Genomic DNA, 24,267 nt, shown 5'->3' with positions numbered 1-24,267 from the left:
AAAGGCCTGAGTAAGTCAATACACACTTAAAACATACTGTGGCCAATTAACAACACACCCTGAGGAGTTTCTGAACAAATTACGGCAAACAATCTACCTTTTTGCTGCTGCATTCAATTCATGTTAAGTGAAGTCAAATCCATTGTTATTGTCATCACTGGCTATGAGTAAAAAAAGAAACATGTCAGGACTCACAAGGAAATGCGATAAAGATGGCTAACAACATTTCATATCACAGATGTTTATGATGCTAGGGCTTATGGGTGGTTGTGAGATCACTGGATGTGGTAGCTACTAGCTCTCATGTTCTAATACTAATCCAATACCCATGTGACAATATATATATATATATATATATATATATATATATATATATATAATATATCAAAATATGCTATATATATTTTAACCTTTTTTTCCGACATACTTTTTGGCCTTTACACCTTTAACATCCCAAAAACAAGAGAGAGCAAATTTTGCAAATTAACCATTAGAGGAGTTACATAAAGCCATCCGAACCCAATCACTTCTGATCCGGCGCTACAGAGGTAGCAGAATTGCTATCAGGGGAACAGTCGTGACACAGCACAGCATCTCCAAATGGGCTGCCCTCTCTGGCTTTTGTGTAAATATAACGGAACAACGTTCTCGGGAACAGCCCGGCCCAAACCAAAGCTGGCGTATCGAACAGAAGAGGAATGTCTCTTGTTCCACTCCATTTGTCAAACAGACAATAACCCACTGGTGTTTAACAATGTGCACAGCAGGGATGATTGCAGAGGTTTTAATTGTGTGAGAGGTTTAATTGCTCTCTAAGAGCACCTTACAACACGTCTGTCTGCGGTCAGAGGAGATCATTACACATAATGGCATGTTAGCTTCATGTACGTCATGTCTCTTGATGATTTTTGTTGCACTTGATCTTTACATAAAGAGATGAATTGGAGTTATGCTGCATGATAAAATATTAAAGGGTTTATGTAATCAAAAACATGGTTTGTTTTGCTCATTTGGAGCAAATTGTTATGATATAAAGTGCTGAAGGGATGATGTAGTTTTGTAGCCCAAAACCTAGAAACATAATGAAGCCAGTGCCATTGTCCCGAAATGAATGAAAATTAGAGATGTTTTCACTCTTTATTCTATATGACACTCTTTATACTATGTGTGTGTGTGTGTGTTTTGAGAAGGCGGATGCTAACAAGTGTATTAAATAACTCAAACCTTCAGGAAACAACACCAAAGAGCTACTCAATATCCATCTCTGCTGTAAAGGATTATTCCTCTGCTATTCATTGTCACAAGGCAAAAATAGTCTGTTCATGAGCGGCACCAGTTTGATGAAACAGCAGCAGCACATCAGTTTTTCTGTTTAGGCCAATATGTTAAAGTGCCCCTATTATGGGTTATGAAAGATTCATATTTTGTTTTTTGGAGTCCACAACAACAGGTTGACATGCACGCAAGGTAAAAAAAAAAACTTGGTCCCACTTTATATTAAGTGGCCTTAACTACTATGTACTTACATCAAAATATGAATACATGTACTTATTGTGTTCATATTGTATTGTTAATTTGTTTTGCTGCAATTAAGGTGGGAAACAGATAAGGTTAGGGACAGATTTGGTGATATATGACAGTTTAAGGGTGTGTTAAGGTGTGAGGGATGGGTAAACCATGTAATTATACATGTAATTACAGAAATTAATTACAGATGTAATTACGTGCAGATATTTTTTAAATATAAGTACAATGTAAAAACATGTATGTACACAATAAGTGCATTGGACCAAATTAATAATTTAAATTTAAGTACATAGTAGTTAAGGCCACTTAATATAAAGTGGGTCCAAAAATTTTGTCTTATAATATGCATTTATTTTTACCTTATTTGCTTAACAACTCCCAAAAGATTCGCTGAACAATTCACTTTTCCAAACCCCTTGGAATAGCGTGACGCTAATCTGCAGTCTGCAGTCAGACTGGTATAATTTTAATTTAATCATGCCTGTAATGCTTGATAAATAAGCTTGCTGCATTGTGTATTGCATTACCATGGACCGCTATCCTTTTTCTGCTCCAAAAGCAGGACCTATTGACAAAAAAATGAATTTGTGTCTTCGTTCAGACCAAATGCAAAAATACCAAAAAGTGGGCAGGACATATGCTAATGTTTCATGATGACTCAACGTGAAATGGCTTGGGATTTGTTTTAAAATGACTCTTTTCAATAACTCAGAGGCGACTTTCTTTTGAGAGACAATAACTATATGCAAGGTGCACTTTCAGATTTAAAACTTTTCAGGATGTTTTCATTTACTTAGAGCCATGTTACACTTTGCATGAAAGGTCATTTTCAAAAAATCCATAATGGGGCACTTTAAATGCAGAATCACTCTCTGACAGTAGGTGGCACTTATAAAATAGCAGAAATGGCACAGTTTAACTATAGGTATGTCCTACCTGCTGAAAAGAAAGTCAAAAAGTATGCAAGAGTACCAATAGAAGAGCTGCTTCCGGATTCTTCCTTCTAGCAAAACATTCTGTTTTATTTAATAGTTGCAGCTCTGGGAATGTGTGTAACAGAGGAAATAGATGAGGAAGCAAATGCAAGTGTAAGTATGATTTAATTGGTAGTAGCACAGATGGTCAGAGAATAACAGACAGGACAAACGGATGGAGAGAAGTAAAGTCACTGGTGGCCAGGGAGTAGAGGTGGAACCGGACAGCAGAGGAGCGTGACGCAGGAACTGAGATGGGCGATCTAGTGAAGAGGTGAGGAAATGGTGTCCAGGAGTGAAGCGATCCAGCAATGCGAATAAATAGGAAGAACAAGGTTGAGAAACCAGGCATGAACAAAGGAAGCTTCAACAACGATCTGACAAACACAAGACGAAAGACAGGGCAATAAATAGGGAGCAGGTAATGAGTGGCAGCTGTCGGAATAATTTAGGGTGACACTCAAAAAACGATCAGTGAAGACGAGAGACACACATAACTCCAAACACATAGTGATCAGAGACAACGGTTCTACCAACCGTGACAGTACTCTGCCCCCTAGGAACGCCTCCTGGCATTCCCTGACAATCCTACATGTTGATTGTAATCAATCATCAAGGAGTTATCCAGTATGTCCCTAGCAGGTACCCAGCTCCTCTCCTCCGGACCGTAACCTTCCCAGTCCACCAAGTACTGGAATCCTCGTCCCCTCTGTCTTGAGTCCCGCATACGATTAACCAAATACAAGTGGGTTCCCCATCTACAAGTCGTGGCGGGGTGGGGAGGGGTTCTGGGGTAGGTGGATTAATCCGGGAGTAAAAAATGGGTTTGATTTTGGATACATGAAAGGCGGGATGAATTCTCCTGTATACCGGAGGAAGTTTAAGGTGGACTGTCACCAGACTAATGATTTTGGTGACAGGGAACAGGCCAATAAATTTAGGAGCTAACGTGTTGGAAACTGAGCGAAATGTTGCTAATAGAAAGCCACACCTTTTGACCCACGACGTATATGGGAGGCTTTGACCGGTGGTGATCGGCCTTAGCCTTAGTGTGCGCCTTCACCTGGAGCAGAGTCTCATGGGTGGATGCACCTCAACAAAAAATTGGTGAACCCCAGAAACCGCTGTAGGGCCTTACGGGAGTCTGGATTTGGCCAATCTATCACAGCCTTAACCTTGTCAGGATCCATATGTACTCCCTCAGAAGAGACGATTCAACCTAGGAAAGAAACAGACTGTGCATGAAAAACGCATTTCTTCACCTTGACAAAAAGCCCATTCTCTAGCAACCTGTGAAGTACTCGCCTGATGTGCTGAACAAGCTTGGAAAACCACTGGAGAGTTGGAAAGCCAGAACGGCATAGCCTAATATTCAAAGTGCCCTCTGGGGGTGTTGAAAGCAGTTTTCCATTCATCCCCCTTCCTGATGCAGACCAAATGATAAGAATTACCGAAGTCCAATTTTGTGAAAATGGATGCTCCTTGCAACCTCTAGAAGGCTGAAGACATCAATTGCAAAGGATAAGTATTCTTCAACGTGATGTTGTTCAGCTCTCTGTAATCAAAAAGTCACAGAGAAAGGTCCTCTTCTCCTGCCCCCACAGGGTGGGTGGATGAACCCCGTTGATAGAGAATCAGAAATATTTCTCCATGGCCTCCCTCTCAGGAATAGAAAGAGAATAAAGTTTGCCTTTAGACAGGGACATACCTGGTAATAACTCTATGGCACAGTCATAGGGATGATGCCGAGGAAGAGAAGCAGCACAAGACTTACTGAACTCCTCCTTCAGGTCCAGGTACTGACAGAAGAACAAGCAGACACTCGAGGACCTAAGACAATGGGTGCAACGGGAGAGTCCAGGAGAAGGAAGAGAATTGTCTCAGTGTGATTGCCGGAGGTTATAAGAGTTATAGGTCCAGTAGTTTGGGTGATGTTGGGGAGGTCTTGAACATTGAGAGCTTTGACGGAGATCTAATGGGAGAGGGATGTGATAGAGAGTTTCAACTGATGTGCCAGATGGGTGTCAATGAAGTTACCCTCTGCTCCAGAATCCAGGAGGGCTTGACAGGAGTATGTGTTGTTGTTGGCCCATCTCAGTCTCACCGGAAGGAGAGTGGATGATGAGGACTTCCCGGGAGATCCCACCCGAGAGTAGCCTCAAGTTTACTACCGGTTATGCTCTTTTACCAGGTAAGAGAGTAGGAAATGCCCAGAGCCACTGCAGTACAAACAGAGTCCACGGGACTTCCGCCTCTCTCCTACTGGGACAGCCGAGCTCATCCCACCTGCATGGGCTCGTGATTAACAACTTCATCGACCGTGTTCTCCGTGCAGTGGCTGCAAGCTCCAGTATAACCAAGGATAAGTTTGGAATGAGTGTACTGCCACATTTGCTCAATGCAGGCATCCACCAGCAAAGCCAAGTCAATCAATCCGTTAAGACTAGGTGATAGTTCCATCATATAGATTTCTCTTTGAACACAGTCAGCCAGCCCATGCAGGAACATATGCCACTGCACCTCCTCGTTCCATTTACATTCCACAGCCAATGTGCAAAATTCAATGGAATAGTCAGTAACAGAACAGTCCCTCTGCTTAAGATCCGCGAGTCTTCTGGCAGCCTCCTTACCGGATACTGCTCGATCAAACATCCTCTTCATTTCTGCAGCGAGTGTATGGAACGAGGTGCAGCATAGGTCCCGATTCTCCCACACTGCCGTTCCCCACAAAGCCGCCCCTTCCAGTGAGTAACGTGAGCACAAAGGCCACCTTAGACTCTTCCGTCTCAAACTTATGAGGTTGTAACGAGAAATGCATGGAACATCTGGTAAGGAATGCTCTACAGAAGTTCGGCTCACCGGCATAACTCTCAGGAATGGGTAGGCAGGGCTCCAGCTGATGGCTTGTCTCAGGGGCAGCCTGGGGAACAGACGGTGTGGGCGGCGCAGCAGGGATGCTTAGCTGTTGGATCTGCTGGTTGAGCTCGGACACCTGCGTCACTAGCGCTTGAACTGCGCGTCCGGTGTTGACGATGCTCTCCTGATGTTGATCCATCCATCCATCTATCACAGATGGTCAGAGAATAACATACGGGACAACCGGATGGAGAGAAGTAAAGTCACTGGCGGCCAGGGAGTAGAGGTGGAACCAGACAGCAGGAGAGCGTGACACAGGAACTGAGATGGGCAATCCAGTGAAAAGGTGAGGGAATGGTGTCCAGGAGTGAAGCAATCCAGCGATGCAAATAAACTTGAAGAACAAGGATGAGAAACCAGGAACGAACACAGGAAGCTTCAACAACGATCTGACAAACAAAGATGATAGACGGGGCAAAAAATAGGGAGCAGGTAATGAGTGGCAGCTGTTGCTGATGGAACAATTAACGGTGACGACCACATGAAACGATCAGTGCAGACGAGAGACACATATAACTACACCCACATAGTGATCAACAGAGACGATGGTTCTACCAACCGTGACAATGTGACCAAAAGTGCAAAACTTACCAATTGTCCAGTTTGATTCACAGTGTAATAGAAAAGAGATTCGAACTCAAACATTAGAACAACAAAAAAATATTAATAATAATAATCGTTGCATTGACAGTATATACATGTTTGTGTTGTTCTGAGGAGACTTTGTTAACATTAACTGCCATTTTTTCAAATCAAAATGTTTATCGAATCAAATTTGCACAAAACATTTTTCTTGGTCTGAACAGGCCATTAATTTTAATAAACAGCATGTTAATAGAAATATTTGTATGTAATATAGTATTTGTAGCTTTTTGATAGAGGGGGATTTTAGAGGGGAATTTAGAAAAGCACTTCACACCCCTCTCTCTCTCTCTGTGTGTGTGTGTGTGTGTGTGTGTGAGTAAAGAGTGGTACTGTGTTGACTTTGGCAGGTACAGTATAAGGCAGGGCACTCATTAGTGTGCAGTGAGTGAGGAAGTGAAACCTGTCCTTCACCTCTCAGGAGTCTCAGTGGCTGCTGCGTCCAGGCAGAGCGCTCCACGAGGCGGGGACGTGTACAGCATCCGAGCGCAGGGATTCCCCATCCAGCCCTAACAATGGAGCGGGAAGGAAGGAGCACCAGCTCCAGTCCTTTATGAGAGACCTGGGACAGAGACAAAGACTGATCAAATACTGAAGCAGGAGGTCAGCCTGTTTTTGTCTTATTAAAACACACACACATACACACACTTCCTAAAGTGCTACAAGTCATGAATGCCCTGTGTGTGTGTGTGTGTGTGTGTGTGTGTGTGTGTGTGTGTGTGTGTGTGTGTGTGTGTGTGTGTGTGTGTGTGTGTGTGTGTGTGTGTTGGTTTTTGTGGTTTACAAGGACTTTTGACCTGAATACGCACCAGCATTACAGGGACATTTGGGTTTATGAGGACAGGGCCCATGTCCTTATAATTCCGACAGTGTATATGCCTTTCTCTATGTCCCAGAAGCTCCCTCTCAAATTTTCGCGCCATGTCCTAATATACCACAAAACCCTGAAATTTTACTATACACTGTGTATCCTCCGAACTCGGGAGTGCGCCCCTGCAGCCCGGACCCGGTACTGCATCCGCGTCATCGAAAATTTGCATATTTTACACTTGTGTAAGTTTGGAGGCCGCTGATTGGCTAGATCGGCACCGGAGGGCGGGAAATCGCGAAAACAAAATGGCGGCGGTGGGCGGGGCTACGTTCTGCCGCTAATAGCTCCGTACAAGTAAGTTAATGCAGTTTTGTAATTATTTAAACACTTTTTTGCTATAATTTATCGATTGTATATGATTATATAAATGCATAATGATCGTGCAATTAAACATATTCCTTAAATATCATCATATAAAGTATGAATGTGACTTCAAAGCTGTAATTACTAAGTTTAATATCAGTATATTGATGTAACGCTATTAATGTAACGTTTCATAGATGGTTATTTAAATATATTATTATTATTATTATTATTGTTATTATTATTATTATTATTATTATAAATCCCGTATACTCGTGCTCTAATCAGCGAGGCAAGGGTGTCGGTTTGTAACTTCCTGTTTGGACCGGACGCAATCTGTGCACCTGAAGTGAAGACATCTGCGGTGTGAAGCTGTTGGAGACAACTATTATATGAAAGGTGAGTAATACTGCTGTTAAATCGTTTCTCTGAGAGTTTGTGGCTCAGTTTGGCTTGTTCGTGAGTGTCTTCAGTGCTCTTTAGAAAGCAGCTAGCGCGTGATGCTAATGGCGCTAGCGTGTTTACACGAAGTGTCCTCTATTAAGAGTAACATCAAACAAGAATCAACAATGCTTGTCAGTTTAACTTCTTTTCGTTCACAGTATAACTGTAAATGTAATAGAACAGTCTAGCCATCATAATATTCTGTTGTCATGGCTACAGTCTGTGAAGGGGAGGGGCAGTTATGTTTAATATTATTACTGTTCAGCTTGGTTTAATTAATAAACACAGAGATGTGCTCTTTTCACTTCCCAATACTTACTGTATATAATAAGTAAAATCACCTTTATTTGTATAGTGCTTTGTAGAATACAGATATACAGAATACATCATATTACACATATATTCTGTTCAGTAGAACTGTCATTATTCGTTTGCATATTAAGTTGAAAACAAACAAACGTAATATTGTCAGATGGAGGCCAACAGTTCTTATTGTTATTAAAGCAGACACAGAGGATGGCTGAAGGTGCGAGGCGAAGGAGAAAGCTGAGGCCATACAGTGTTCACTTCAACAGAAAGACCAGAATGGGCTCAAGGGCAGGTTCATCACTGATCTTAAAGGTGAGTTGATTTATTTTGTCATCATATAGTCACCATTAAGTTGTCTCAGTCCTGTATATCTTCTGTTGGGCAAAATAAGACATTACTAACCATTTGATGGTTTGTAAATGATGACAGGATTTTCTTCCTATGCCTTTAAAATGTCTCGTGTACTAAATCTGTCTCTGGTTGATGACGTGTGGTTCTCTGTGATGGTTTCACCTCTCTGTTGTTTTAAAGTGTCTCGTTTACACCCGTGTTACGAGGACCCTGTTTTATGAGGACCATCATAAGAACATACACATAATGTGACATCAAGACTATGTTCTTATGATGGTCCTCATACAACAGGGTCCTCGTAACACGGGTGTAAACATACACACAATGTGACATCAAGACTATGTTTACACCTGTGTTACGAGGACCCTGTTTTATGAGGACCATAATAAGAACATACACACAATGTGACATCAAGACTATGTTCTTATGATGGTCCTCATAAAACAGGGTCCTCGTAACACAGGTGTAAACATACACACAATGTGACATCAAGACTATGTTTACACCTGTGTTACGAGGACCCTGTTTTATGAGGACCATCATGAGAACATGGTCTTGTGTGTGTGTTTACACCTGTGTTACGAGGACCCTGTTTTATGAGGACCATCATGAGAACATGGTCTTGTGTGTGTGTTTACACCCGTGTTACGAGGACCCTGTTTTATGAGGACCATCATAAGAACATGGTCTTGTGTGTGTGTTTACACCCGTGTTACGAGGACCCTGTTTTATGAGGACCATCATAAGAACATATGAGAATCTCAAGGCGTTTCTCAATGTCAAGGAAGGATCCTCGGAAGCCAGAATTTCGAGGATGCTACGTCATCGACATCCGTCGAAGGACTGTTCCAATGTCGAGGATCCTCGGAATTTCAACCAAGGACTGAGTCCTTCGTTCGAAAAATATCCCATACACAGGAAAGGATGCATATGTGTAGCCTTCGCTCTCTCAAATCACCCACAATCCTAGAGTCGGAGTGTTAACGGTTTTTATTTACGTTACCAAACATTTGTTATAACTGTAGTAAATATATAAGTAAAGTTTGCCAGTACAAATTACTACCATATTAAGATTGTAATTTATACAAATACAAATTACGTTATTGATGGCTAACTGAACCGGACCTGTCATTTAACAATTGTTAGCTTGGTTGCGTCACCGGCATTTCTTTTATAAATAACTAGTTAAGTTGTCCAAAGTAATTTAACGTTAATATTATACCATTATACCACAGCGTTCTTCAAACTGACCTTTTCACTGACGCAATGACGTGCATTTGCTAGCCTGTTCCATTTACGTGTTCTCCGAATGCTAAAGAGGAGTCTCACCTAGCCTCTGAAGGAAGTGACTTGGAAGGACCAGTCCTGCTAAGGAAGTATCCTTGACATTGAGAAACACCTTCAGTGTGGCGTTTGTTTGACAAAAGCCTGGTATTTGAAGACCCTAGTTATCACCATGACATTGGGCTGTGTGAATGTGAAATATTAGGCTAAATATGGATCATTCACATCTCATTGTGGCCATGTGATATTCAAAATGTCTAATCGTTACCTTTAGATTAAGTATATTGTAATATAAGTTGGTAAAAAGTCGTTCCCCTTGTTTGAAATTTACTGTCAGGCATTATACTACTGTATTCTGCAGTTTTATCATATTTGTGTCATCATCATCATCATCATCATCATCATCATCATTATTATTATTATTATTATTATTATTATTTTGGCTTTTTTATTTAAATAACATTCTCCAAGATTGCATATTATTTATTCAAAACTTTCAGTATTTTCAAATGATAACTGAGTAGAATCAGTGTCTAAAGAACCTAAAGAACTCTGAACAGGGCACAGCAGCTATAAAGGTATCCAAGAAGTTCTTGAAATAATTGTGCTAGTCCTTAAAAGAGTAGAACAGATTACGTTGTCCACATGTGTTTCTAAGAGACATTGTTTGCTGCATTATTGTGGATGTTAAAAGTGAGTCTTGGTTTCATGCTGTATAACTAACACAGACACTGTGTCTCAAATCACCAGTTTTTCTCATACACAGAAATGCTTGAAATAAGCTGTCCACATTTGTCTAGTTACCAATGTCCCGGTAATAACAAGGTTACAAATAGACCAGACTTTTTTCAAACTAATAACACACTGAGACTCTTCAGTCAAGTCAAGACCATGTTCTTATGATGGCCCTCATAGAACAGGGTCCTCGTAACACAGGTGTAAACACATACACACAACCTGACATACTTCAGTATACATGCATGTAATGTAATACTTACAAAGTCATGAACATTAACTTGGGTAACACTTGAAAATTTAAATATTGGTTTGAAATATTGTAATCTTGTAAATTACATTGATAGAAGCAAGATTATAAAATAATTTAATGTTTTAAATCAGTATTTTATGCACTCATTTATTGTCACAGATATCTAATTTGATGTTCTTTTCTATATTGTGGTTGAACCGTCCACTCTTGAAGTCAATACTCTGTCCCAGTCAGAAGACACAGACGTAGAGAAGGTTCTGCAACTGATTGATTGATTGATTTTAATTTAAATTAGATTTTTTTTATTTTATGTGTCAGTGATCAGTCAGTGTTTATGGACTCCAGTATATGTGCATTATCAATTTGTACAGTCCCTGAATCCTTTGTCTGCAGTAGAATGTTTATTTTTTTTATTTCTGTTTCCTTAATTTCAGGTGACTCTGAAGAAGGACCGGTTACTATTGGATGATCAGGACTGTGTTGAGAAGGTAATTAAATGTGCATTGCATATTTTATGAAATGTTAGATTGATGTTGTAAGAAATCGTCTCTACATGAGCCTTGCTTTTTTCATTGTTTTCAGATGTCACCTGTCAAAGAGCATGTGTTGAATGAGGAGCAGATCTTTTTTGTCCCCGCTGAAGGAGTTAAGGAGGTATTCACATGTTTCAGATGAACTGTTATTTCAGTGCAACAGTGAATGCTCTGAAGTCTGATGTCTTCATGGGCTGTGATATACTTAGCTGTTACCAAATGTATGTAATTTAATGACGTGTTTTCAATTTCAGTAATATTAGTCGATGTCTGAATCAGGAGTGTCCAGACTTGGTCCTGGAGGGCTAGTGTCCCGCAGAGTTTAGCTCCAGCTTGTCTACACACACCTGCCTGGAGGTTTCTAGTATTATCTGCTTCAGGTGTGTCTGGGGTTGGAGCTAAACTCTGCAGGACACCGGCCCTCCAGGACAGAGTCTGGACACCCCTGCTCTAAATACAGATTTGTAGTAATGTATTGACTAGTACCTTTTAAGGTCTGTAACGTAAATGTTCTTTTATGATTTTAAATGATCTTCTTAACTAAATGACCACAACTTCCCTGTCATTAAAATACATTAAGTTATTATTGAAAGACAGTGTAGCTCTTAAAGTATCACATGTATGTTTTAGGAGAACATTGAGATTGAAGGTACGTCCATCCTAGCATGCGTAGCACAGCGGGTCTTTTAAACTCACAGGAATGTTTAAGGCAACTCTTCTCTGAAATATGTCTTGTGTTCACTGTAGAATGTAGTGTCTTTAGGAATGGTTTATAAATGGTGTGTGATTGTGTTTGACTTCTGAATGCAGATGTTTTTCATGTTCTGAGTTTTATTTTTCATTGAAGATGAGATCAACATGACAGATTCTGATGACGCTGATCCTGAAGAAAGTGATTCTGATGATGAGGCTCTTGCTGGAGCTGCGGGAGACTCCAGTAATGCTGGTATGTGTCAGCTAAGTGTTTTTTAAAAATAATAAAAGTTAAAAATATTATTGGGTAACGCTTTATTTTAGGGTCTCTAAACTACAGTGGTGTGAAAAAGTGTTGGACCCCTTCCGGATTTATTTTTTTGCATGTTTGTCACACTTTAATGTTTCAGATCATCAAACACATTTAAATATTAGTCAAAGGTAACTAACATAAAAGTAAACACAACATGCTGTCTTTAAATGAAGGTTTTTATTATTAAGGGAAAACAAAATCCAAAACTACATGGCCCTGTGTGAAGAAGTCTTAGTGGTTTTTGCTATCCTAGGAACTACCAAAAGTCCAGTGTTTTGTGACCTTAGGGAGCGTGATGGATTGTAGTGTGAAGGCTTGTTAGGTACGCAGGAGCTAAACCATTTAGGGCCTTATAGGTAAGTAATGATAATTTGTAACTGATATGGAACTTAATAGGTAGCCAGTGCAGAGACTGTAAAATTGTGGTAATATGATCATATTTTCTTGACCTGGTAAGGACTCTAGCTGCTGCATTTTGGACGACCTGTAGCTTGTTTATTGAAGAAGCAGGACAACCACCTAGAAGTGCATTACAATAGTCCAGTCTAGAGGTCATGAATGCATGAACTAGCTTTTCTGCATCAGAAACAGATAACATGTTTCGTAGCTTGGCAATGTTTCTAAGATGGAAGAATGCAGTTTTTGTAACATGAGAAATATGATTTTCAAAAGACAAATTGCTGTCTAATATAACACCCAGATTTTTGACTGTAAAAGTAGTAACAGTACATCCGTCTAGTTGCAGATTGTAATCTACTAGATTCTATGTACTGTTTTTTTTGGTCCAATAATTAATATCTCTGTCTTATCCGAATTTAATAGGAGAAAATTATTGGTCATCCAATCTTTTACATTTTTAACACACTCTGTTAGCTTAGATAATTGGGAAGTTTCATCTGGTCTCGTTGAGATATATAGCTGAGTATCATCAGCATAACAGTGGAAACTAATCCCATATTTTCTAATAATATTACCAAGGGGCAACATGTATATTGGAAATAGAAGGTGACCTAGGACGGATCCTTGTGGCACTCCATATTTTACTGATGATAAATGAGATGATAAACACCCCATTTAAATAAACAAAATGGTAGCGATCGGACAGGTAGGATCTAAACTATCTTAGAGCCTGCCCTTGAATACCTGTATAGTTTTGTAATCGATCTATGAGTATGTCATGATCTATGGTGTTGAACGCAGCACTAAGATCAAGTAAAACTAGCAATGAGATGCAGCCTTGGTCTGACGCAAGGAGCAGGTCATTTGTAATTTTAACAAGTGCAGTTTCTGTGTTATGGTGGGGCCTAAAACCTGACTGAAATTCTTCATACAGATCTTTTTTTTTTTTGCAGGAAGGAGCTCAATTGAGCAGACAAAACTTTTTCTAAAATCTTAGACATAAATGGAAGATTTGAAATAGTTTAAATAAATAGATTTTGAAATAATTTGCCAGTTCACTAGGATCTAGTTGTGGTTTCTTAATAAGAGGCTTAATAACCACCATCTTAAATTGTTTTGGGATGTGACCTAAAGATAACGATGAGTTAATAATATTGAGAAGCGTTTTTTCGCCTACTCTTTCAGTAATTTACTGGGTACAGGATCTAATAAACATGTTGTTGGTTTAGATACAGTGATAAGTTTATTTAGCTCCTCCTGTCCTATAGTTGTAGCACTGCAGTTTATATTTGGGTGCGATGGATGAAACTGAAGTGTTAGACGCTGTAAAATTGACATTTGTTATTGTATTTCTGATGTTATTTATTTTATTAGTGAAGAAATTCATAAAGTCATTACTATTAAATGATGGAATATTAGAATCAGGTGGCGTCTGGTTATTTGTTCATCTAGCCACTGTGCTAAATTTGTGGAACAGCACTGGAGAACCTTCCCAGGAGTGGCTGGCTGACCAAAATTACCCCAAGAGCACAGTGACGACTCATCCAAGAGGTCACAAAAGACCCCACAACAACATTCAGAGAACTGCAGGCCTCACTTGCTTCAGTTAAGGTCAGTGTTCATGACTCCACCATAAGAAAGAGACTGGGCAAAAATGGTCTGCATGGCAGATTTCCAAGACAAAGACTAAAGTCTCGTCTCAGTTTTGCCAGAAAAAATATTGATGATCCCCAAGACTTTTGGGAAAATACTCTGTGGACTGACGAGACAAAAGTTGTGTGTCCCGTAATGTCTGGCGTAAAAGTAACACCGCATTTCAGAAAAAGAACATCATGCCAACAGTACAATATGGTGGTGGTAGTGTGATGGTCTGCTTCTGGACCTGGAAGACTTGCTGTGATAAATGGAATTCTGCTGTTTACCAAAAAATCCTGAAGGAGAATGTCCGGCCATCTGTTCGTGACTTTAAGCTGAAGCAAACTTGGGTTCTGCAGCAGGACAATGATGCAAAACCCACCAGCAAGTCCACCTCTGAATGGCTGAAGGAAAACAAAATGAAGACTTTGGAGTGGCCTAGTCAAAGTCCAGACCTGAATCCTACTGAGATGCTGTGACATGACCTTAAAAAGTCTGTTCATGCTTGAAAACCCTCCAGTGTGGCTGAATTACAATTCTGCTTAGATGAGTCGACCAAAATTCCTCCACAGCGCTGTGACAGACTCATTGAAAGTTATCACAAACACTTGATTGCAGTTGTTGCCGCTAAGGGTGGCCCAACCAATTATTAGGTTTAGGGGCAAACACTTCTTCACACAGGGCCATGTAGTTTTGACTTTTCTCTTAATAATAAAAACCTTCATTTAAAAACTGCATGTTGTGTTCACTGGTTTTCCTTGACTAATGTTTAAATTTGATCGATGATCCAAAACATTAAAGTGTGATAAACATGCAAAAAAATAAGGAACCAACACTTTTTCACACCACTGTATTGTCTTATTAGCGTGCATATTATTATTAGTAGTAATTAAGCACTTATTAATGCCTTATTTTAAATGACCTTATTCTACATTCCTAATCTTACCCAATACATTAATGTAACAACTGCCTTATTTACTAATAATAAGCAGCAAATTAGGAATTTATTGAGGGAAAAGTTGTAGTTAATAGTTCATAAGTGTTCCCTATTCTAAAGTGTTACCTTATATTGTATTAATCCAGCATTACTAACAGAATATTACTCAAATTAGGGATGCATCAGTTTTGTATTGGTGTATTATCTGGCTATACCAATATGTTGATACTTAGTGTTTAGGCAAAAAACTGATAAATGACTGTTTCAAAAATAAACGTTTAACAGGCCAATTCCATTAGAATATATATACTGTATATATATGTCTTTTCTGTTTGAGTTACTTCTGAGTTTCCTGATCATTATATGACTGTTTGTCTGCAGGTGTTCAGAAGATGCCCATTGAGAGCACCACTGAAGTTCCTGAAGGTACCAGAGGTTTAAATTGCAATAGCACCATCAATGTAAGTACATGAGCTCTCGTAGAGTTACAACTCACTAAAGTGTGTATTCTTCTGTACAGAGAGTGAGAGTGAGGCAGAAACTGAAAACCCACGGAGAGGGCAGAAAGTGTCCTGGTCAAACACTGAAGTTACAGCTGTAATCAAACATTTTAAAGACCACAGAGCTAAAGGAAAACTGGCCACAATGACTGAAAACCAGCAGTGTAAAACTGCTGAGGATCCTGTTTTGGTGAGATGCAGTGCACAGAACATACAGGATTTTGTAAGAAATCGAGGAATTATCTTAAAAAGGAAAACCCAAAGCAAGTGATGTTACAGTACATCCTGTGTCTTGATGCCATTCTATTATCATGAGTACTTTGGTTGTTGTTTTTATTTCCAATAGTGCAAAACTGTTATAGCAGCAGTTCATACAAATATCTCCATGTAGAAAACTAGTTCAATTGTTAGTTTGTCAAAAACTTTTCATTCTGGAAGTGAACGATTCCTTTACAGATAAATCAGTTTCTCTACACATCTGCAGCATGTATTGTGTGCTCAGAGTTAATCGCATGTTTACTTTTTCATTCTGGAAGTGAACCATTCCTTTAAGGATAAATCAGTTTCTCTACACATCTGCAGCATGTATTGTGTGCTCAGAGTTAATCGCATGTTTACTTTTTCATTCTGGAAGTGAACCATTCCTTTAAGGATAAATCAGTTTCTCTACACATCTGCAGCATCTATTGTGTGCTCCGAGTTAATCTCATGTTTACTGTGTGTTTAGTAGGGATGCACTGATCATGATTTTTCATAGACGATACCGATATTTATTTATTTTTACAAGCAAACTGGCCGATTCCGATACAGATTTCCGATTATTATTATTATTATATTATTTTTTTTAAGCAACAAACAAGAAAGGAAAGTATGCATAAACAAGATGTTTATTGGGTATTTAATAGGCCAAACTGGCTTTTGGCTATTGAAAACAATAACTGTATCCATCTGAAATTAATGGCAATAACTGCACAGTAGGTAGCCTACATTCAATACAAACATAGATGCTACAGACATCAGCATTTAGCTGTTGTTTTTGGATTGGGTTGAAACTACATAGAACTGGCCTTAAATTAAAAGATTAACTGTAACCATGTGAAATTAAAGGCAATAACTGCATAGTTTTACAGTCCAAACAACACAATCAACACACATTCAATAAGAGGTTTCTTAATCAGCATATAGTATTTTAGTTTTAAAATTTGGTTTTAAATTTAAAACAAGGTCTTTACCAATGAGACTAAATAAAAGTATGCTATATAAATATTATTCCAAAATGTTAAAATCAAATAATGTTGGTGCGAATAAAGCACAGATGCAAAGTGGTTCATTCATCCAATTAAAAAAATAAATTAAATAGGGTAATGATTCACATCTATATATTTTTTTTACTTGAGCCAATGAAAAATAAAGAACTATTCTCAAGTTAAAAAATAAAATTGTGAATCATTACCCAAAAATATTTTAATTGGATGAATGAAACCCTTTTTTCAGTGTGCTTCAGCAGGTGATTTTTAAATCAAATTAAGTCAATGTAATTTTAAGGAAAAAGGAAAATAATCCTATACAGAACTGACGTTTACTTCTGACTTTTCAAACGTGTATGCAAGTTCTACTTTACAAAAAAAAACATTTCAGTTTTGTCACAGTTTAATCTGTGTCGTTTCTCATCCAGCTCGCAAGAAGTTGATCCTTCACTGTCTTCGCTTGTGCAGGGCACGGAAAGGTACGATACGCTCGAGCAGCTTCAGTGAGCACAGGAAAGGCTTTTATTTGTGCAGCAGTACACCAGCGGCTGTTCGCTTCCTGCTGTCTATTCCTCAGATGTGTAGCTCGTGTTGCCCGTGTCCAGCACACAGATTTTGAAATACTTCCACACAAATGACATGATAGCGAATGATTACAATGTAGTCTGTGCACGCGGGCGCACTTACGGAAAAATCGGCCGATCGTGTATTTTAAGCAAAAACCGTCCGGTTCCGATTTATGGCCGGTCAACGGTGCATCCCTAACATTTAGTGAGGTACTTACAACATGAGGCATGGCTTTTGATTTATAGTTTTTTTTTTAAGTTGGTAAATTAGACTTAATTATTTGTTGTTTGTTTTGATTTGTGTGGCATTCCTTTTTTTATAGAAAGATTACCCATTTTAATAATTGGCGAATTTTACGTTTTTTGTTTATTTGTTTTTATGTCACAAATTTAAGTCATTATTAAAGTACTTCTAAAACACATTGGTGTCTGTAATGTTTTGTAATTTGTTAAAGATCCTGTACTCTTTAACCACCTCAGTCTTGGTAATGCAGCATAGTGACATGTCTGTGTGTTGTGTACGATCAGGTTCCAGTAAATCACATTTGTCCCTGTAATGTTGGACGATGTGCAGTTGTGTATTGTGTTAAAGATCCGGTACTCTTTAACCACCTCAGTCTTGGTAATGCAGCATAGGGACATGTCTGTGTGTTGTGTATGGGGTCAAGTACCTGTAAAACACATTGTCCCTGTAATCCAGAAAACTGACATGTTTTGTGTATTGTAAAACGAGTGTCCTCATAAATCAATCTGACCCTATAAATCCCAATTATGTAATGGGCGGGAACATTATAGGAGGGGCGTGACAGTCCTTGTGTACCACCAAAATATCATATTGTCATATTATCCATTCTATTGTGTGTAAAGAAAATCCAAAGTGATATTTGTGTTCTGCAGAGTAAAACAAAATTTTTGATAGTTTTATCATCTCTGTAGGACACCGGGAAAGGGGTGTCCCCTTAAACCACCATCCAACTGGTTTGGCCATCAGAGTACTGCTAAACCACAAAAACCAGTATGTGTGTGTGTGTGTGTGTGTTTGCTTGTTTATGCTACATTGAGGGGACCAAATGTCCCCACAAGGATAGTAAAACCTGACATTTTTGACACTGTGGGCACCAGCCTGCGGTTTCACCATTTGTAATTGTATCACTCCACTTGAATTATTTCTCACAGTGAGTGTCATGGCAGATGCCCAAATCCACTATAAGTTTATAAATAATAGTTTTTTTTACTGTTGTTCATTAAAACAAAATGTTGCATCAATGATATGATTTGTTGTAATTTAGTGAAATTATTATTAATAATAATTATTACTTATTAATTGGAAATTACAAATCTCAATCATAAATATAAAATTTACATATAAAATGTATATAAATAATAGTTAATAGGTTTTTGTTTTTTTACTGTTGTTTCTCATGTATTAACACACCATCGAACTGTTGTATAAATGACAGCATGAGTGACATATTGTTCATTAAAGAATAATTTCTATTAGCCCTGTCTTTAATAAATAATATTACATTAAAGTATATATACAATTAATGTATTGCATTATTACATATTATACAATATATTTATATTGCATAATTATATATATTAATACAGAGTGTATGCCTACATTTTAAATTAAATTAAATTAAATTAAATTAAAACAAAATTAAAATTAAAATTAAAACAGCTGTTATTTTAGCTTATACCCAGATGCATTGTCTGAAGACATTGGACAGTGTGTGGCTCCGCAAGTAATTTTTTTCATTTTTTTTTTTTTTTTTTTTTTTTGGAAGGCAGCAGATGAGGTTATTCTATTGTTGGGTCTGTTGTTTTGTTGATCCTCTGAAGGAATTCCAGTAGTCAGCTTCAAATTCGCCATGATCCTCTCTGCCCCTGACGTCTCAAGGTCATTCAAGTGTCCTGATCTCCGTCCCTTCGTGACTCTGTTTTCACCAGCGTCCTGATAAGCATCGCTCCCACGTGTATGGCTGTGCAGAACTGTGAGTATGAGTGAGATAAGAGGATGATTTACAGAGGAACATGTGAGGGGTGAGGACAGAGCTCTGGGCTCCTGCTGAGACAGCAGATGGTGACTGGACGTCTATCACCGCAAGATCTCAGCTCAAGTTCAGCCCATCAAACAAAAGATCTCCAAACTTCCATTTACTTTCCTCACTTTGACTCTCTGTTTTAAGACTCTTCTGCTCACCAAGGCTGCAGCTATATAATCATGAATACAATAAAAAGGGTAATATTTTGAAATAGTACCATTTAAAATAAACATTTTGACTATATTAACATATATTAAAAAGTGTCATATGTCTCATTCTTCAGGAATCATTCTAATATGCTGATTTGCTGCTCAAGAAACATTTCTGATTATTATTAATGTTGAAAACAGTTGTGCTGCTTCATATTTTTGTGGAAACTGTTATACTATTCTTTTTTCAGGATTTACTGATGAAAAGAAAGTTCAAAAGCATTTATTTGAAATAGAAATTTTTATTAATTACAATGTTGTATTTGTCCATATATTTGTCTTTTTTCTTTGATCAAGTTAATAAATCCTTGCTGAATAAAATAATACATTTATTTGGGAACAAACTTTTTTTCTGCATATAAACATTTAAATACATCATTGAGAAATATCAAATGCTTCATATTGCATATTTGGAAATTATGATCCTTTACAGATCTTACAGTGTTTATTAAGCACAATATAAGTGAACCTCACAAAATGTTGCATCAATGATATAATTTGTTGTAATTTAGTGAAATTATTATTAATAATAATTATTACTTATTAATTGGAAATTACAAATATCAATCATAAATATAAAATGTACATATAAAATGTATATATATATATATATATATATATATATATATATATATATATATATATGTGTGTGTGTGGTTGTGTGTGTGTGTGTGTGTGTGTGTGTACAGTTTCATTGTTAAATTATCATGAATGAGCAGAGTTAATATGTCTCCAGGTCTTCCAAGATAAACAGAATAAAATTTAAGTTGTTATTCATTAAATTCTTGCTTTCAGTTGTGTGACAATCAATTCTATAATAGAATGAAATTTTTGGGGTGAACTATTTCCTCAAATTACTCAGTTTTGAAACTAATTTTCTTTATATAAATTTGTGATTCTACATTCTACTTTTTGAATCCATGTTCTCAGAACTATCTATTGTGCAATGACTTCTCTAAAGGGCCATTAATAAAAATGATAACACAGGAATTTCCTGTAATTATCCAGTAGCACATAGATATTACAGTCTGTCCCTTTCACTCAGCTTATGTCAGGTAAATTGGCTAAAATTGGCTTGTCCACTTTTCCCAAAAGTTTCAATATTCCCTGACCCCTGACCCAGTGACCTTTAAACTTTAGCCCTTATATAGCACTATTCCAGCGAGAAGAGAGCACAGGATGAGGGCCAGATCACAGCTGGATCCTGGACCGGCACACATGTGTGGACTAGATACCATGCTTCACACACACACACACACACACACACACACACACAGAACACTGAATGTGTGAACAGGGTATGCATGACTGCAGCCAGAAGCACAGACTGATGACAGGGGTGCAACGGGCCACAGGAAGTCCCAGCCTACACATCCTGTGTCCAACCCCACAGTGAATCCAAGGCCACGGCTGCCAACACACACACACACACACACAGCTTAATAACTGTTATGCAATACAGAGCCCTGGAAAGAGAAACAGGGCTTGTGCCCACTATTCGGCTATAAGGCTTTGAGAAATTGAGCAGTCTGTCAATTCAATTGACTGCTTCAGAATAGAAGTCTCTAAATTTGCATATTACCTTACACTGAATATATATATATATATATATATATATATATATATATATATATATATATATATATATATATATATAATTTTTTTTTTTTTTTTTTTTTCAGTAATATTGTTCATCTTGGGATATTAATCCCTGAATCAACATTTTTAAAACACGGTTTAAAAGCTTGAATGTTTTTGGAAAGAGTTGCTTATGCTCAACAAATCTGCATTTATTTGATCCAAAATAAATTTGAAAATGTAATTTTGTGAAATATTATTACAATTTAACATAACTGTCTTTATTAAAATATTTTAAAATGTGATTTATTCGAGTGATCAAAGCTGCTTTTTCATAGTCACTACTCCAGTCTTCAGAAATAATTCCAAAATAATGATTAGCTTCTCAGTGTATATATGTATGTATTTATCAATGTATACTGTACAATTTATATATATATATATATATATATATATATATATATATATATATATATATATATATATATATATATATATATTAGGGGTGTAACGGTTCACAAAATTCACGGTTCGGTTCGATACGATTCACTGGTGTCACGGTTCGGTTCGGTACGGTTCGGTACGTTTTAGATACAGCAAAAAGAAAAATTGGCAGATAAATTTCCTTGATTTTTAAAAAATGTTTTATTTATTAAAACTAACAAAGTATGTTTTTTTTTTTTTGTTTTTTTTTTTTTACATTGAACAATGATGGAGCTATTCTTTACCCATATTCTATGGTGTTTTCTTAGCAGCATATTGTATAAACAAAAACAGCTCCTTATAAAAAATAAAAAAAATGAAAATGTCATATTGTTGTAGTAGTTATGAACACATAGAAAGATGTAACCTTTTATATGGAACTCTATAACTCTTTATATTGAGTGTGTTTTTACTCAATTGGTTCTCTATAGGGCTTATGTTTTTTGGAACAAAGCAGGAATTACTCTCTGGCTGAAATAGGCTCGTGAAGGAATATTGTAACGGGGCTCAATTACATTAAGCATGTTCTTAAAACCTACGTTTTCCACTACAGAGTAAGGCGCTCGCTCACTCAGTACGCGCTGAAGGCTCGTTGGAAAATGGCCAAAGGGTCTTTTACACAGGACGCGGTATGCGCGGTGCTGGACCCTGGGCTCAGCGTTGCCCTTCAGATACAACGCGATTTGCGCTGCACCATACCAAGAGCAAAGTAGGTGGAGTTTTCAAAACTGCCCTTGCATACGTTCTATTTATAAAAGTTCTTCTATCTAATAACGTGCAGGCCTGTTAATTGTATCGTACTGCTCAGGAAATTCCGACACAGTATAGTACTAGTCCATTTTGATTTCCGTGCTTGTTTGGATGCCCCGATCGATTGGTAAAGTGCACCCAAACACGAGACCTGTTGGTTGGATTTTCTATTTCTGGTCTTTTAAACGCATTGGCCATTTTTTAAACGAGCCTTCAGCGCGTACTGAGTGAGCAAGCGCCTGACTGAGCAGCATAACATTAACATATAAGTTGGTGCTTTTTTCTTCTTCGGGTGTGTCAGGGGCGTTGCCTGTTACGTCGTTTGGGTTATTGGGCTACCTTGTTGAATGCATATCATTATATTTCACAATTCTTTTTTCCAAATATAATTAATTAGTCCAATGAACCGTTCGGTACATAGTGCGTACCGCGTACCGAACCGAAAGCCTCGTACCGAACGGTTCAATACGAATACGCGTATCGTTACACCCCTAATATATATGTAACGGATATATTATTTTGAAAGAAGTTTATTTTTGGGATACTTTTATTTTGGCGAGTGGTCCGCTTTTTGCGCATGCTGTAATTGCAGCAGGTGTAGACGAAGAAGAGCGTGATGTATGGGTGTGTCGCACACAGAAGTGAGTGCAGCGTTGTGATCGAGAAGCTCGTTCGATAAAGTTGATTCAACGGAAGATTATCGAGGCTTACGTCGAGTAAAATACAACTGCACTAAGTGAAGGTGTGGAAAGTGACCCGCGGCTCATAGAAGTAAATAGATTTTTTTTCTCGTGATGTATGTTGGCTGTTAGAGTGACGCAGTTACGTAACGTGAAGGCCACTGAGATTGTGAGTAAGCTTAGAGTGAAAACCCTGTTTGCTTGTATTTTTTTTTTTTAATATCTTTTATGTGTTTTTGCTGCATTTTGCACTCGTGTTTTGATTGAAACGCATCGGCGAGATCTAACATGTCAACGAGACTGTTCACGTGTAATTAAGCTTCCCACACGTATTAGCGCACGTGAGACCGAGACCGCTGTGAAATGCAATTAACTTTTCCTCCGATCAGAGTTTGAAGATTGAGTTGTTACCCTGCCATCCAAGGGACATCTCCAGTTGATTCATCGCAGTTTGAACCCTTTTGAGGCAGTTTATCTGTGGGATATTTTTTTTCATTTATTATTTTTTTTTACAAGACTGAGTGATTTTTTTTTAAAATTAAACTGTGATGTTCAGTTTATTTCAACGCACCCTACGTCCAGACAACGCACTCTAATTCATCGTTCTACGAACTGGTATTTTTCTCATTTTTTTCCATTTTATTCAGTGACTGAACTGATAAACAGTGAACTGTGATAATTCAAGTGCACTACAGAACAGAAGATACTGTGAGTAAACCTTTCAAAGGACATTTCTTATAAGTGCTCATTCTAAAGTAAGATTTAATTGTGTATTGTTTTCTTCAAATGTGATTGTTTAAAAGTGATCATTTGAGAAGGGTGAGAATTTGTGGGTCTACCAATTGAAAATTGTATGTGATTTCATTTTGAAGTTTCATTAGGTATTTGTTAAATCACAAGTGAAAGTTGACAAGTGAAAGTTTTTCTTTCAACTGATATGTTGAAGGTGATTATGTAAATTTGTAACAACGGCACAAATACTGTAAATTCTTTATATTTTCATTTAATTGCTTTCTTAATCAGACAAAAAAAATAAAAATCATAGGAAGAAGAAATCTAGAATAAATAGTTTAATTTCTAAACTTGG

At 37.8% G+C, this 24,267-nt stretch overlaps 1 long non-coding RNA gene across 1 annotated transcript; it reads left to right on the top strand.

The window, feature by feature from the left end:
* The first annotated feature begins 7,190 nt into the window (after window positions 1–7,190).
* Window positions 7,191–11,230, top strand: LOC113040976 (uncharacterized). Its single transcript, XR_003275328.1, has 5 exons — window positions 7,191–7,224; window positions 7,522–7,632; window positions 8,182–8,298; window positions 11,044–11,097; window positions 11,192–11,230. It is a non-coding gene; the product is annotated as an uncharacterized LOC113040976 (long non-coding RNA).
* The last annotated feature ends 13,037 nt before the right edge of the window (window positions 11,231–24,267 follow it).

The sequence above is a fragment of the Carassius auratus genome, chromosome 23 (assembly GCF_003368295.1).
Source record: "Carassius auratus strain Wakin chromosome 23, ASM336829v1, whole genome shotgun sequence".
Taxonomy (NCBI): domain Eukaryota; kingdom Metazoa; phylum Chordata; class Actinopteri; order Cypriniformes; family Cyprinidae; genus Carassius; species Carassius auratus.
Note: the sequence above shows the minus strand (reverse complement) of the source record. Positions and strands in the feature narration are given on the sequence as shown.